Source organism: Ursus americanus, chromosome 26, assembly GCF_024610735.1.
Source record: "Ursus americanus isolate L20-20 chromosome 26, mUrsAme1.1.p, whole genome shotgun sequence".
NCBI lineage: Eukaryota > Metazoa > Chordata > Mammalia > Carnivora > Ursidae > Ursus > Ursus americanus.
This window is the reverse complement of record NC_142152.1, coordinates 45,028,475-45,041,226: the sequence shown is the minus strand read 5'-3', so window position 1 is coordinate 45,041,226 and position 12,752 is coordinate 45,028,475.

Here is a 12,752-nt window from a genome sequence, read left to right as displayed (position 1 = left end):
AGGGGCTGCCTGACCCTAAGGATGGAGTGACTGGTGTCACGAGGTAGGGACCAGCGGGGGCGTGGGGGGGGCTGAGAGCCCGGGTCGCACCTCAGGCACTCAGGAACCGAGGGGGTGCTGACAGCTGCACAGCACGGGGATTATCAGGGAAAGATGGGTTACCCCAAAAATGGTATGGGGACAACAGGCTGGACTCTTTTTGTAAAACCTTAATCTTTACCTCACTTTTTACACCAAAATAAATTCCAGACGGAGCAAGAATTTAATCATGAAACGTGAAACTATAAAGGCTCTAGAAAAAGTTAGAAAGAGTAGTCCGTATTTTTTTTTACTGAGGAGGGTTTTTACAAGCAAACCACAAAGCGCTAAAAGATGAGATTCATAATCTTGTCTATGTTCCTAAAAAAAAAGCCAAAAAGACCACAAACTTGGAAAAAATGCAAACGATAGATCAAAAGAATAATTTTTTTTAAAGATTTTATTTATTTATTTGACAGAGATAGAGACAGCCAGCGAGAGCGGGAACACAAGCAGGGGGAGTGGGAGAGGAAGAAGCAGGCTCATAGCGGAGGAGCCTGATGTGGGGCTCGATCCCATAACGCCGGGATCACGCCCTGAGCCGAAGGCAGACGCTTAACTTCTGTGCCACCCAGGCGCCCCAAAAGAATAATTTTTTAACACATAAAGAGGTCTTGGAAATCAGTAAGGAACAAAGAGAACCAAGTAGAAAAATCTGCAAAAGATACGACCCCCGTTTTACAGCCACTATTAAAAATTAAATCATATGAATTTACAATCAAATAACCGCTATGAAAATGAAAGGTAATAACCACTCTGAACTCACGCTACTAGGTGCAAGGCATTTTAGGACGCTCTGCGCTCCTGATGTGTTTGTGTCTGGGGCATCCACTGGTGAAAACGCGGCTTGCCACGCTCCCTGAGCTCACGGTCGGGGCCGGTGCATGCGCGGCCTGAGCTGGCCATGTGGGAGCGTCTAGACACTGGCAAACACCCGGGACTGGAGTCACTGCTTTCTCCGTGGCAACAGCCAGGTGGCTTGTCCCACAAGAGGGTGCCTCTCAGGTCTTGTCGCCAGCCGCCAGAGCTCCCGCCGCGCAGGTGATGTCCTACATTCTGGGGCTTCTCCCCTGCAAACAAATCCTCCCCTGCAAACAAACCAGGAAACCGATGTTGAAAAGAGCGTTGAACACAGTGGCAGATGCTCCACTTCCCAGAACAAAAGACAAAGGCCGTGAAACAAAGACGGCCGGGTGGCGCCTGTGGTCCTTGCCGAGCAAGCGTGTGGGAGAAGAGCGCGTCCCCTCCTCCTGTGGCGAGCACCCTTCCGGAGTTATCCTTGCCCCCAAACGCACGACCTCAAATGCGCCTCCCGAGATCCAAGATCCCGCACCATGGGCCCCTCCTCCAGCTCCCAAGGGAAAACGTGCAAAGGACACCCCTGTGTTTCACAGAAAAAAGTCCTCTGATGATGGCAGTTGTGCCCAGGAAGGAGGGACGTAGACAGGGCACTGTGGGGGGTGGGGAGCGCGCTCTTCCCCCCCCCCGGACTTTATGTCTGCACAGACCACGGCCTCTGTACAGCCACTCCGTCCACCACCAGGTCTTCCTAACTTTGGACTGTCTGGTGGCTCTCACCCCTTCCCGAGGCCCCTGGGTCCTCCAGCCAATGACCACCCGTTCCTCCTCTCCTGCAGGCCAGGGGCAGCTGCAGTGGATGTGGCCTGCATGGCTCTCAAGGCTGGTCGGAACAGGCACCCTGCTCACAGGCGCTCTCCCTCCCCCCAGCTCCTCCTCTCTCCCTGCCTCTGTGTCTATCTCTGTCCCTCATTCTCTGTCTCTCCCTGCCGTGTGAGCACAGGGCAGGAAGGCAGCCTTCTCCGAGGCAGTGGCTCCCCAGGGGCCTCACTGGCAGCACCTTGACCTCAGGCTTCCAGCCTCTGGAGCTGTGAGAAACAGACTGGAGTTCCAGGTGCCCCGTCTCTTATGGCGGCCCGAGCCGACTGACTCTGTCTCCCCGCTGACCGTTGGAAGCCAGCCACCCTGCACTGGTACAGACGTGGTAGGTGAGCGAGGGCGGAGGGCCCCGCGTGACCTTCCTACCACGGGGCCGCACGGCAGCTGGATCCAGCCTGCTGAGCCCCGATCGAACGCCAGTCCCGGCACGATGGAAATGTTGTCCTTCATGGATTTTTTTAAGTAGGCGCCATGCCCAGGGCAGAGCCCAAGGTAGGGCTCGTTCCCACGACCCTGAGATCAAGGTCTGAGCCGAGATCAACAGCAGGACGCCTAACCGACGGAGCCACCCAGGCGTCCCATCCTTGGTGGGGTTTTTAACAGCTTTATTGAGGTAGAGTTAACGTGACAGAATCCATGGGGCGCCTGGGCGGCTCCGTCGGTTGAGTGTCCGACTTGATCTCAGCTCGGGTCATGATCTCAGGGTTGTGGGATCAGGCCCTGTGTGGGGCTCCACGCTGGGTGTGGAGCCTGCTTGAGAACATACAACAAAATCCACCCATTTAGAGTATAATTAAGTGATTTTAGTAACTGTAAAGTTGTACAGCCATCACCACCAATTTGGGACTGTTCTCGGCACCCCCAAACTCCCTTGTGCCCATTTGCAGTCATGTCCTGTCCTGTCTCCGGCCCCTGACAACCATGGTCTGCTTTCTGCCTCTACAGACTGGCCTCTTCCGGGCATTTCACACAAACAGAAGGATACTGTATGTGAGCTCCTGCAGGTGACCTCTTTCACCTAGCACGGGGGTCCGGAGGTTCCTTCACGCAGGCCTGGGGTGCTGTGTTCTTTCTGTGGCCGGCCACGTGCCATTGCGTTGTGGAGATGTGCCGCCTTTAGTCTGTGCATTCAGCAGCTGGTGGACATTCCGTTGCTCCCAGATGGGGCTATGTTAGGGGTGATGCCGCCATGCACGTCCACGTACAAGTGTTGGTGTGGACCTAGGCCTTCAGTTCTCTTGGACAGGTTCCCGGGAGAAGAGTCATGTAGTATGGTAGCTCTTGACAAGTGAGACGCTTAGAGAAACTTGTAAAGATCCTTTTAAGACTTTATGAAATGGCCAAAGTCTTTTTCCAGAGTAACTTCACCGTTTTCCATTGTTTTTAAAGATTTTATTTATTGAGAGAGAGAGAGCATGAGCAGGGGGAGAGGCAGAGGCAGAGGGAGAAGCAGACTTCCCGCTGAGCAGGGAGGCTGACGTGGGGCTCGACCCCAGGACCCTGAGATCATGACCCAAGCCGAAGGCAGACGCCTCACCGCCTGAGCCGCCCGGGATCCCCAGCACTTTCCATTTTCAGCAGGTACGGGTGAGGGCTCTTGTCTCCCCACATGCTCAGCCGCCCTCACTGCCCGTCGTTTCCGTTACACTGCTGAGTGCAGAACGGTGTCTCCTTGTGGCTGGACGTGCGTTTCCCTAACGCGTGATGACTGGAGGGTCTCTTCCTGTGCTGCCTGGCCCTTTGTGTGTCTTCTTTGCTGAAATGTCTACTCAAATCTTTTAATTGGGTTGTTTCTACTTGAATGATTGAGTTGTAAGAGTTCTTTGTATACTCTGGATATGAGCTATCCACCAGATTTGTAATTTGCAAATACTTCTCCGATTTGTGACTTGTATTTTCGTCTTATTAATGCTGTTTTTTGAAAAGCAAAGTCTCAAATTTTGATGAAGGTCAATTAGTCAGCTGGTCCCTTTATGCTTTTGGTGCCAGATCCACGAACTCCTTGCTCAACCAAAGGTTCCAAGGATGGTGGTTCTGGTAGTTTCTACGGGGACCCTTTGGGACTTTCTACATTTAGATTCTGTGCTCTTCTTCCTGTCCAGTCTAGATGCCATGCTGTCACTGTTCTTCCCCCTAATTTTTATCTGTATTTTATTTTCGTTCCAGTATACTGCATTAACATACTGTGTCGTATGTCAGGCTCCACTGTGACACACTGATGCTACAGTTCTCTACGTACTCACTGCTCATCACGGTAAGCGCTCTCTTCATCCTTCCCCTGTTTCACCCGTCCCCCCCGCCTCCCCTCCGCCAACCGTCTGTTTCTTTGCTATAGCTAACAGTCGGCCTTTTCTGTTTGTCTCATTTTTAATTCATTTGTCTTGTTTCTTAAATTCCACATTTGAGTGAAATCATACAGTATTTGTCTTTCTCTGACTGGCTTATTTCATTCAGCATAACACCCTCCAGTTCTGTCTGATCTGTGTTGTTGCAAATGGCAAGATTTCACTCTTTTTACGACTGAATAACCTTCCATTGTACATACAGACCATCTCTTCCTTACCCCCTCACGTGCCCGTGGACACTCAGGAGCTTCCACGGTTTGGCTATGGTAGATGTTGCCGCTATAAACACAGGGGTGCGTGGACCCTTGGAACTAGTGTTGGTGCTGGAGCTTGCCACGTGATCAGTCACACTCCAGGCTGTGCACCAGGTGAAGTTAGAGCTTATCGTCACCACCCTCCTCAGGCCGCCGGCAGGAAGATCGAGTTTCAGCCTTCCCCCACAAAACACCAGCAGGAAACCCAGACAGACCTGCGGTGAGGCAGGAGAGGCCTCAAGCACAGCAAAGCCACCCTGAGACGCCGGGGGTGTCTCAGTGTAGACGCACCCAAGGACATTCCTGGCGGAGAGCCTGCAGGTGTCAGATGTGTCCGCGGACAAAACCACCATCAGCAAAGTTAGACGGCGAACGGGAGAAGCATGTTTGTGACCCCGAGCACATGACAGCCTCCCGCGAATGGATGGAAACAGTGCAAAGGCCGGGAAGGGCGCCCCTGCAGATGGTGTGGACCGGCTGGAAGTCACGGGCGAGGATTCCCACACGCGAGGTGCTCCTGTCCTCCTCGTCAGATTGCGGGGGGTTGAACACCAGGGACCCTGCGCCTGCGCCGGGGGGCGGGGGATGGGTGCCAGCGCCCTGGAGCAGTTGCATCAGGCCGCGGAGGAACTGCCGGAGGGCAGGTCAGGAGAAGACCCTGCGGTGGCAGCACCGCGCAGTGATGCTTGTCGGTGACCCCAAGGTCACCATCAGACCAGTGGGGAGCAGCGTAAGTCTAGAGACCCAGCCGGCGCGGCTCCTGAGACTGACTGTCCAGGGTCACAGAGTAGGGCGTGGTTAGGTCCCGCGGCACAGCCACGCTGGCAAACGTGCCACAGCCGTGAGAAATGGCACGTTTGCAGGTGGCTAAAAATAGAACACTCGATGCGATCCTGTCTGGCCGACAAAGGCGTGCACAGGTGCACAGGTGGGACAGACATTTACGTGTAAGCAATGTAGCACACGGAAGACGTACTTTCAGGTTGGAAATGAACCAACGTGGTAAGAAGTGACCTCCATGGTGGGAATTCACTCGATTTAGTTTCTCCGTTTTGCTTATCTTTATTTCCAATTTTCTCTGCAATGGACATGTACAAATTGTGTACTAAAAATAGAGGAAAATAATACAAGCTCAGTCATCAGAAGCCAGCAGACCAAGCCGACTGCTGGCCGGGCGTCGCATGCCGTCAGGCTGGGGCTCCTCCCAGGCCTGGAAACTGCACAAAGGGCCCCCGCCCGCCACCTGCTCCCACAACAAGCAAGAATGCTGTCTCTCCAGGGTAACACCCCAATATCAAAGGGAAGCGTGCAAATCTATGAGGCAGTTAAAAGGTCCCAGCGCAAAAAGTTCAGAAAAGCAGAAGATTCAGACAAGACGTTGGATGAAACATTGCATTGCCCATCGGCTCCAGCATTAGGAGCTACGAGTTAAAACAAGATGCGTGTTTCATTGGCTCCTGGATACGGATGAACGTGGACGAAACGTGGACCTCAGGTCACCAGGACACCGTGGTGTCTCAGTTTGCTCACGGCAGGTGTCCTTCCCGCTCGTTCTCTGTGCAGGTTGGGTGCCCGCGCGGCCTCTCGAGGGCTGGACCGCGCAGCCCCTGTCAAGCGGCTCAGCCTTGGGTCTCGGGCTCATAGACGTCTCGCGGCATCTTCAGGCGAAACCGGGAACATCAACGGGGATGGGGAACAGGTGCGTGCCACATTTCAAAGAGCAGAACTCGGGGAGAGGAACGTCTAAGTGTCAGTATCAGGGATGGCACGTCTGCCCGCGGAGTGGAGTCGCCAGGAGAACGGAGGCCCACGCAGTTGTTCCACGGTGGGGAGGCGCTCGCTGCATATCAGCGTGTGAACGTCAGCCTGCACAGCCGAACACAGCACGCCCTCGGCTCAGGAGTAGTGCGTCCAAGAAGCACCCGCGGACAGCCTCCTGCCTCCTCCCCGGGCTGTTCTCTGCCCTGAGAATAAGGGCCGCCATTGTGTTTAGACTTGAATATTTCTCTGTGTTTCCCACAATGGAAACCGTGTCACCATCAGCCACTACAGCAGGTAAACGTCGGAAAAGAAGGGGAAGCAGTGAGGCCGTACCACAGACGTCAGCGGAGGGAGCTCGCCGGCACTTGGTGGAAGGTGGGAGCTCAGCGTCCGCACTGCCTCCGAACCACCCGCCCGACACACGGCTGCTCAGGTGGGTGTGGAGCTGGTGTCTGGTTTTCCTTACGGCTTTCTTCATTTTCCTAATGTTTTACAATTAGCTAAAAATGACCATGGTGATCTGAAGGCAACAGGATTTCCTTTTTCTTTTTTTTTTTTTTTAAGTTGTCAGAGAGAGAGAGAGATCGTGAGCTGGGGGAGGAGTAGAGGGAGAAGCAGACTCCCTGCTGAGCAAGGAGCCGGGGGTGGGACTCGATCCCTGGGACCATGGCCTGAGCCGGAGACAGAGGCCCAACCGACTGAGCTCCCCAGGCGTCCAGGCAACAGTATTTCTTAAGTCAAAGAAGTGAAGGTGGGTGGGCTGGAGGTGGGCCCAGGAGGCTGGGTTTGGCGCCGTAGCAGGGCCGAGGTGGGAGGGAACCGCACAGTTCTGAGCAAGCAGGACCTGAGTGACACGCACTTTTCACAGCCTGTGGGACACAGGGCATGGGACGCTGGCAGCACCTGCGGGGGTCGCTGCCCTGCTTGGCCTGGCGGAGGCTGTGGGGTCCAGGCGAAGAGCCATGGGGAAGAAGCCTGCCCGCGACTCGATGGCACTCGGGGCTGCGGCAGGAGGAGAGAGGAGTACGAGCCAGCTCAGGGCTGGAAACTGACAGTGCCCAGGAGAGAAAGAAAATTCGGGAGGAGGAGACACAGCGCAGAAGGCCACACACGCACACGCACGCGCACGTGCGCACACGCACACACGCGCACGCACACACACACGCACGCACACGCACACACACGTGCGCACACGCGCACACACGGGCCATGCGAGCGTCTGGATGTGGAGCTGTGTGCTGGAGGCACTGGTCTGCAGCACACGTCTGCAGAGCAGCACGGAGTCACACGGATGCAGAACGTCTCCTGGAAACTTCCAGACACTACAAATGGGTGGAAGTCACCCTGACAGGTTTGGTCAGTGGAGGGACAAGAGGGAATTGGTCGGTGGGCTGCCTGCACAGGGTGGAGGGACGGGCGTGCGCTTTGTGAGGCGGGGCCAGCCCAGAGGAGATCCTGTCCATTCGGCAGGTAACTACTGGGTGTCGTACCCTTTGGGCCAGGAGTCACGTGTTTGTACATAATTTTAAATTTTGCAGTAGACTGGGAGTTTGCAAATATAGATCCAGCCGTTCTACTGACTAACGTTGCGTGCTCACCTGTCCAATCCAGAATGACCCTGGTTCAGGGGCTGTGTCACCACTGTGATGTCCCCTCTCCCCGGGTCCTTCCCTTCTTGGGACGTGTGTTGGGGTCCTTGGGTTCAGCCGAGGCTTGGAGACATCAGGACATCCCAAGAGCCCCAGTTCTTGCTTTGAGTGTCAGAGGTGGGGTGGCCGTGCTGGGTCTGGACATGGAATGTGTGCCCTGGCCCTCGGCTTCCGTGGAGGAGGACGGACTGAGCCCCACCAAGCCTCACGGTCAGGGAGGTGTGTTCTGAGCTGTCTGCAAACAAAACTACTGTCCGTAGGATATTGGTTGCTCCCCCTAGTGTTCCCACAATGCTAGCATGGAGGTGCCATCACCCCTATTATGCAGACTGGAGAGGGGAGCTTGGAGAGCTGGCCCGTGGCCGTGCACCGGGTAGAAAGGCAAGGTCATGGGAGCCTTAGGATCGGTCTCTGGGGTGGAGGGGTGGCCTCTAGTGGTCTGGAAGCTGGCCCTGGGGTCCTCCGGGGTGGGGGATCATGTCCCGGACTGCAGGAGAGGGATGGCATGGGGAGACCGGGTCTGTCTGGGGTTGGTTGGTGTGTGTATCAAAGGAGAGCTCAGGCCAGCTGTTTGCTGTCTCGAGGAATGAGCTGACCCTGGGTCTGCATGGTCACAAGACATCAAAGCATCGTAAAATATAGAAAATTAAAAAAACAGCATGACGAATACAGAAAGCCACGAGGAGTGGGCAGTTTATGGGGCCTCATCGTTCCCCTGGCCCTGGAACCCCGCTGGCTAGGCTGTTTCCCAGGCCCCGAGGTAAGGAAATCCTTTCTGCTTTGTCTCTGGGGTGCGTCAGCTTCGATTAAAGCTGGTGTCTTTCCCGTCTGATGGTCACACTGCTTTCTGGGGTCCCTCTAGGAAATGGCCGTGCCCTGAGCCCCCAGTGGGCCCGGCCTGTCTGCTCATGTGTTCCTGGAGTCAGACAGAGCAGAGAAAACCCAGGGCCCTTGTCACAGTTGACTGGAGAGCATGGCTTACCCTTCCCGGGGCCTGACTTCCATTCCCTAACCTGCTCACGCGGGAGCCCTCGTGGGTGCTTGGGGGTGGGCGTAGTGCCCTCTGTCTGCCCACGCTTGTCAGGACAGGTAGTCCGTCCTAGGTGTTCAGTGAGCATCTTCTGTGTTCTCGCGGCCGGGGTCCCCCAGGGGCCTGACAGGTGTCTCAAGGGGGCAGCATCCCTACATTCTCCCTCCACACTGACTCTGGCCTTCGTACCCTCACTCCACCTTGGGGTGGCTCACTCCGCCCTGTGGTCCCTCTGAGCAAAGGCTTCTTGGCCCAGGGGCGCCTGGGTGGCTCAGTCAGTGAAGCGTCTGCCTTCGGCTCAGGTCACGATCCCAGGGTCCTGGGATCGAGTCCCACATTGGGCTCCCTGCTTCGCAGGGGGTCTGCTTGTTCCTCTGCCTGCTGTTCCCCCTGCTTGTGCTCTCTCTCACTCTCTCTGTCTCTCTCTCAAATGAATAAATGAAATCTGCAAAAAAAAAAAAAAAGTTTTCTTGGCCCGGACAGCACCCACTTCTCCCCAACCCCCAAACCAGCCGCACTCTTCAGACCTCTTGCCCTGGGGGGTGCCGTCATCCCCACCCCTTTCCCCTTTGTTTAGTGAAACCCCAGGCCTGCCCTGCGCCCAGGAGGCCCCAGGGCCTTGCACGCGTCTGCCTCCAGGAGCTTCCCTGTGAGCCCGTCCGGTGTACCGGGGGAGACTAGGATTTAGCAGCCACGCGGATGCAGGCTGGATTCTAGCTTTGTCCCCTGTTGGCCGTGAGTTCGGGGCTGTCACCCCTCAGGTTATCAGGGGTTCCCTGCAGAGAACGGGACCTGCAGCAGAGTGTTGCCGCGAGGACTGATGCAGCCGTGCACGGAGAGAGCAGTGCGCCTAGGAAGCAGTAAGAGAGAGATTTGAGACACCCCCAGATCCCATTCCCCAAACTAAACAACGGGGCTTCCAAATAACCCTTGGGTCCAAGAAGGAGTCGAGAGTGGGATTAGAAAGAATTGCAGATTGAATGAAATGAAAACCGGACATGTCGAAATTTGTGGGATTTGCTGAAGGAACCCTTGGAGGCCGACATCTAGCACTACGCGGCCTGTGTCGCAGAGGAAGGGAACTGTCGATGAGCTCGTCTCCCCACGACAAAACCAGGCAGGAAAAGAACTAATTAAACCCCACTTAAGCAGCGGGGAGAATGGAATAAATGTCAGAGTAGAAATCTGTGAAATAGAACACAGAAAAACAATAAAGAAAATCAATACATCCAATATGGTTCTTGGAGAGAGTCGGTCACATTGATAAGCCTCTGGAGACCAGAGACAGAAGACAAAAACGGCCAGTTCTAGACTCGCGGACGTGACCACCGGGGCAGGAGCAAACATTTTGCTCGTTGTGTCTGTGGTGCTGATGGGTGTCAGCCCTGATCAAAGTTACCAAATAACCCCCGTGCCAGAGAAGAAACCAGAAGGGAAACTCATCAAGTTATACACTTTATTATGCGTGGCTACTGCATGCCTGTTATATCTCAATAAAGCTGTAAACAAAACCCGAAAGCATTTTTGGGGAGAAATTTAGAAAGACCCAAATAAAAGGCAAGGGGGGAAGCGGCAAGCAGAGGTCTGGGAAGTCTCAGGAAGGTGGAGTTCAAGTCTTGCCCTGCAGGGTCCCGGGTCCCTGTTGACTCTTCGGACTCGGGGTTTGGCCCCTAAAAGGCAATGCCTGCAAACCAGGAAACAGAGCACCCTCCCAAAGCCTGAAACAAAGCTCGGAGTCCTATCAGTGCCGATTGTATCAAAGAGCCGCCCCTACCCTATTTGACTGACAGACTAGAAATGAATTCTCTCTGAATAGCAAAGCATCTCCCAGAGCCTCAATGTTTTCCAGCAGGGTGATCATCATTTATCCCGAAACGGTCAGGTGTGCCAGGAAACAGGGTCCCGTGAACCGAGAATCAACAGTCGACATGAACCCTGGGTCACCCCATAAGAGAATCACTGCAATGAACTTTAAATGTGATTGGTACATGCAAGAAAACAAACAGGAAGAAACGGAGCATTTCACCAGGGAACTGACATCTAAAGAGAAAGTACCAGATGGATGCTGGAGAAGTGAAATCCAAAATAATCCAAATCGACAATCACAGAGATGGTCTTAACAGCAGATTACAGAGCGCAGAAGAGGGGATTTGTGAAGCGGAGCCTGGGTGAGCAGAAAATGCCCAGGGGGAAGGGCGGAGGGCGACCGTGGAGTAAAGATAGGGAGCGGAGTGCCGGAAGCAGAGGGCCGACAGAGGATGGCTCAGAAGCACTATTTGAACGATACTGGCCAAGAATTAAAAAAAAAAAAAAAACAGACGAAAAACAAAAACGATAGATTTAAGACACTCTATGAATTTTAATTAGCATAAATACAAAGAAAATACACCCAGGAATATCCTAATAAAACTGCTCAAAATCAAAATGTAAAAGCATCCAGGAAAAACTGGTACATTATCCTTAGGGGGCAACAGAAAGAGCCAACGCAGAGTTTTTGGACAGAAATGATGGGAGCAGGAAGACAATGGAAGGATGTCTTAAAGGTCCTTAATGGCAAGGACTGCCAACCTTCAATTTCGTATGGGGGGCCGGCTACTGCTGCCGGCCCCTGTCCCCAGTCTCCTGGTCCTACGGCCCAGCTGCTCCCTGGCCCCTCACCTGACCCCACGCTGTGGGGATGCCCCTGTGCCCTCTCACCGTCCCCCTCCTCGGGGCTGTGCATCTGGGCCTGACACGTCTGCAGCCAGGCCCCAGAGGGGGGGCTCCCCTCCAGACGCCCTCCCCCCTCCCCGCACAGGGCCCAGCAGGGACGACACCCACTCCTCTCCCTGCTCCCAAGAGCTCCCCACAGGAGGCCTCTCGGGGTCGGCTGGACCCCTCTCTCTGGAGGCCCACTGCTCCCATTCTGGGGCTCCTGCCGATGGGGAGTCCCACCCACGCCTGGGATGGCCTCCCCTCCTCTCTGCAGGTGCGCAGGACAGGTGGCTGGGTAGAAGGGCACTCTGGGTGCTTCCCTGGCTCTGCAGCTGCCGTCTTGGGCTCGTCCGATGCCCTGTCCCCTTAGCTTAGCGTCCGTCTGTCCTTTCACGGGTGAGTATTCCCCTCCCGCCCCCCGGCCTAGGTGTGTCCCGTCCACACTGGCAGCAGCGGGGGCTTGGCACCGGCCCTCCCCTCCCAGGAGCCTGCAGCGCCGGGTGTGGCCGAGTCAGAGTGACTGCAACCTTACGGGAGACCCCGAGCCGCAGCCGCCCCGCTAGGCTCTCCCGGATCCCTGACCCTGAGAAATGGCGGGAGAGGACAGATGTTTGTTATTTTAAGCTGCCAAGCTTTGTGGTAATTTGTCAGGCAGCAACTAGCAATTACGACACCGCGTGGGGGTGTGTGCATACTCCCTACTCCCCGATGCTCCCCTGGGGTCCTCGTGGGGAACGCCCACACGCTGGGGGCCCACAAACACAAGGCTCACCCCTGGAACAACCTCAGTTTCCTAAGCAAGAGATGCGTCCAAAAATCCCCTGTGGTTTCGACCGTCGACTCCGCCGTGGTGGAAAAGAAGGTCTCAGGGTAAGGGAATCTCAGCAACACTGGGAGGGAGAGAAGGGACATGTAGAAGGCTCGATTTGGGGAGATTTGTGTACATTTTACAAACATTCAAAACCACAGCTTATAGGGAGTATAAATCCTCTTGGGGTGGAGACGCGCCCGGGCTGGGGAGTGCTCACCTCCAGGTAGGGAGACAGGGGGATGAGTTCGAGCCCCCCAGGGCTGTGTGTCTCACAACATCCAAAGAAGACAAGTGCAACAAATGAGGAGAGGTGAGCCCGGCAGGCAGGATGGGAACGTGCTAGACTTTGGTGCGGCTGGGGGACTTTGCCCGACTGTTTTCCCACGTTGCTCCTGTTTTTAGTCATGAAATATTTTTATGAAGAAAAGCCCCTAGTTTAAGCTTATCAAAGCA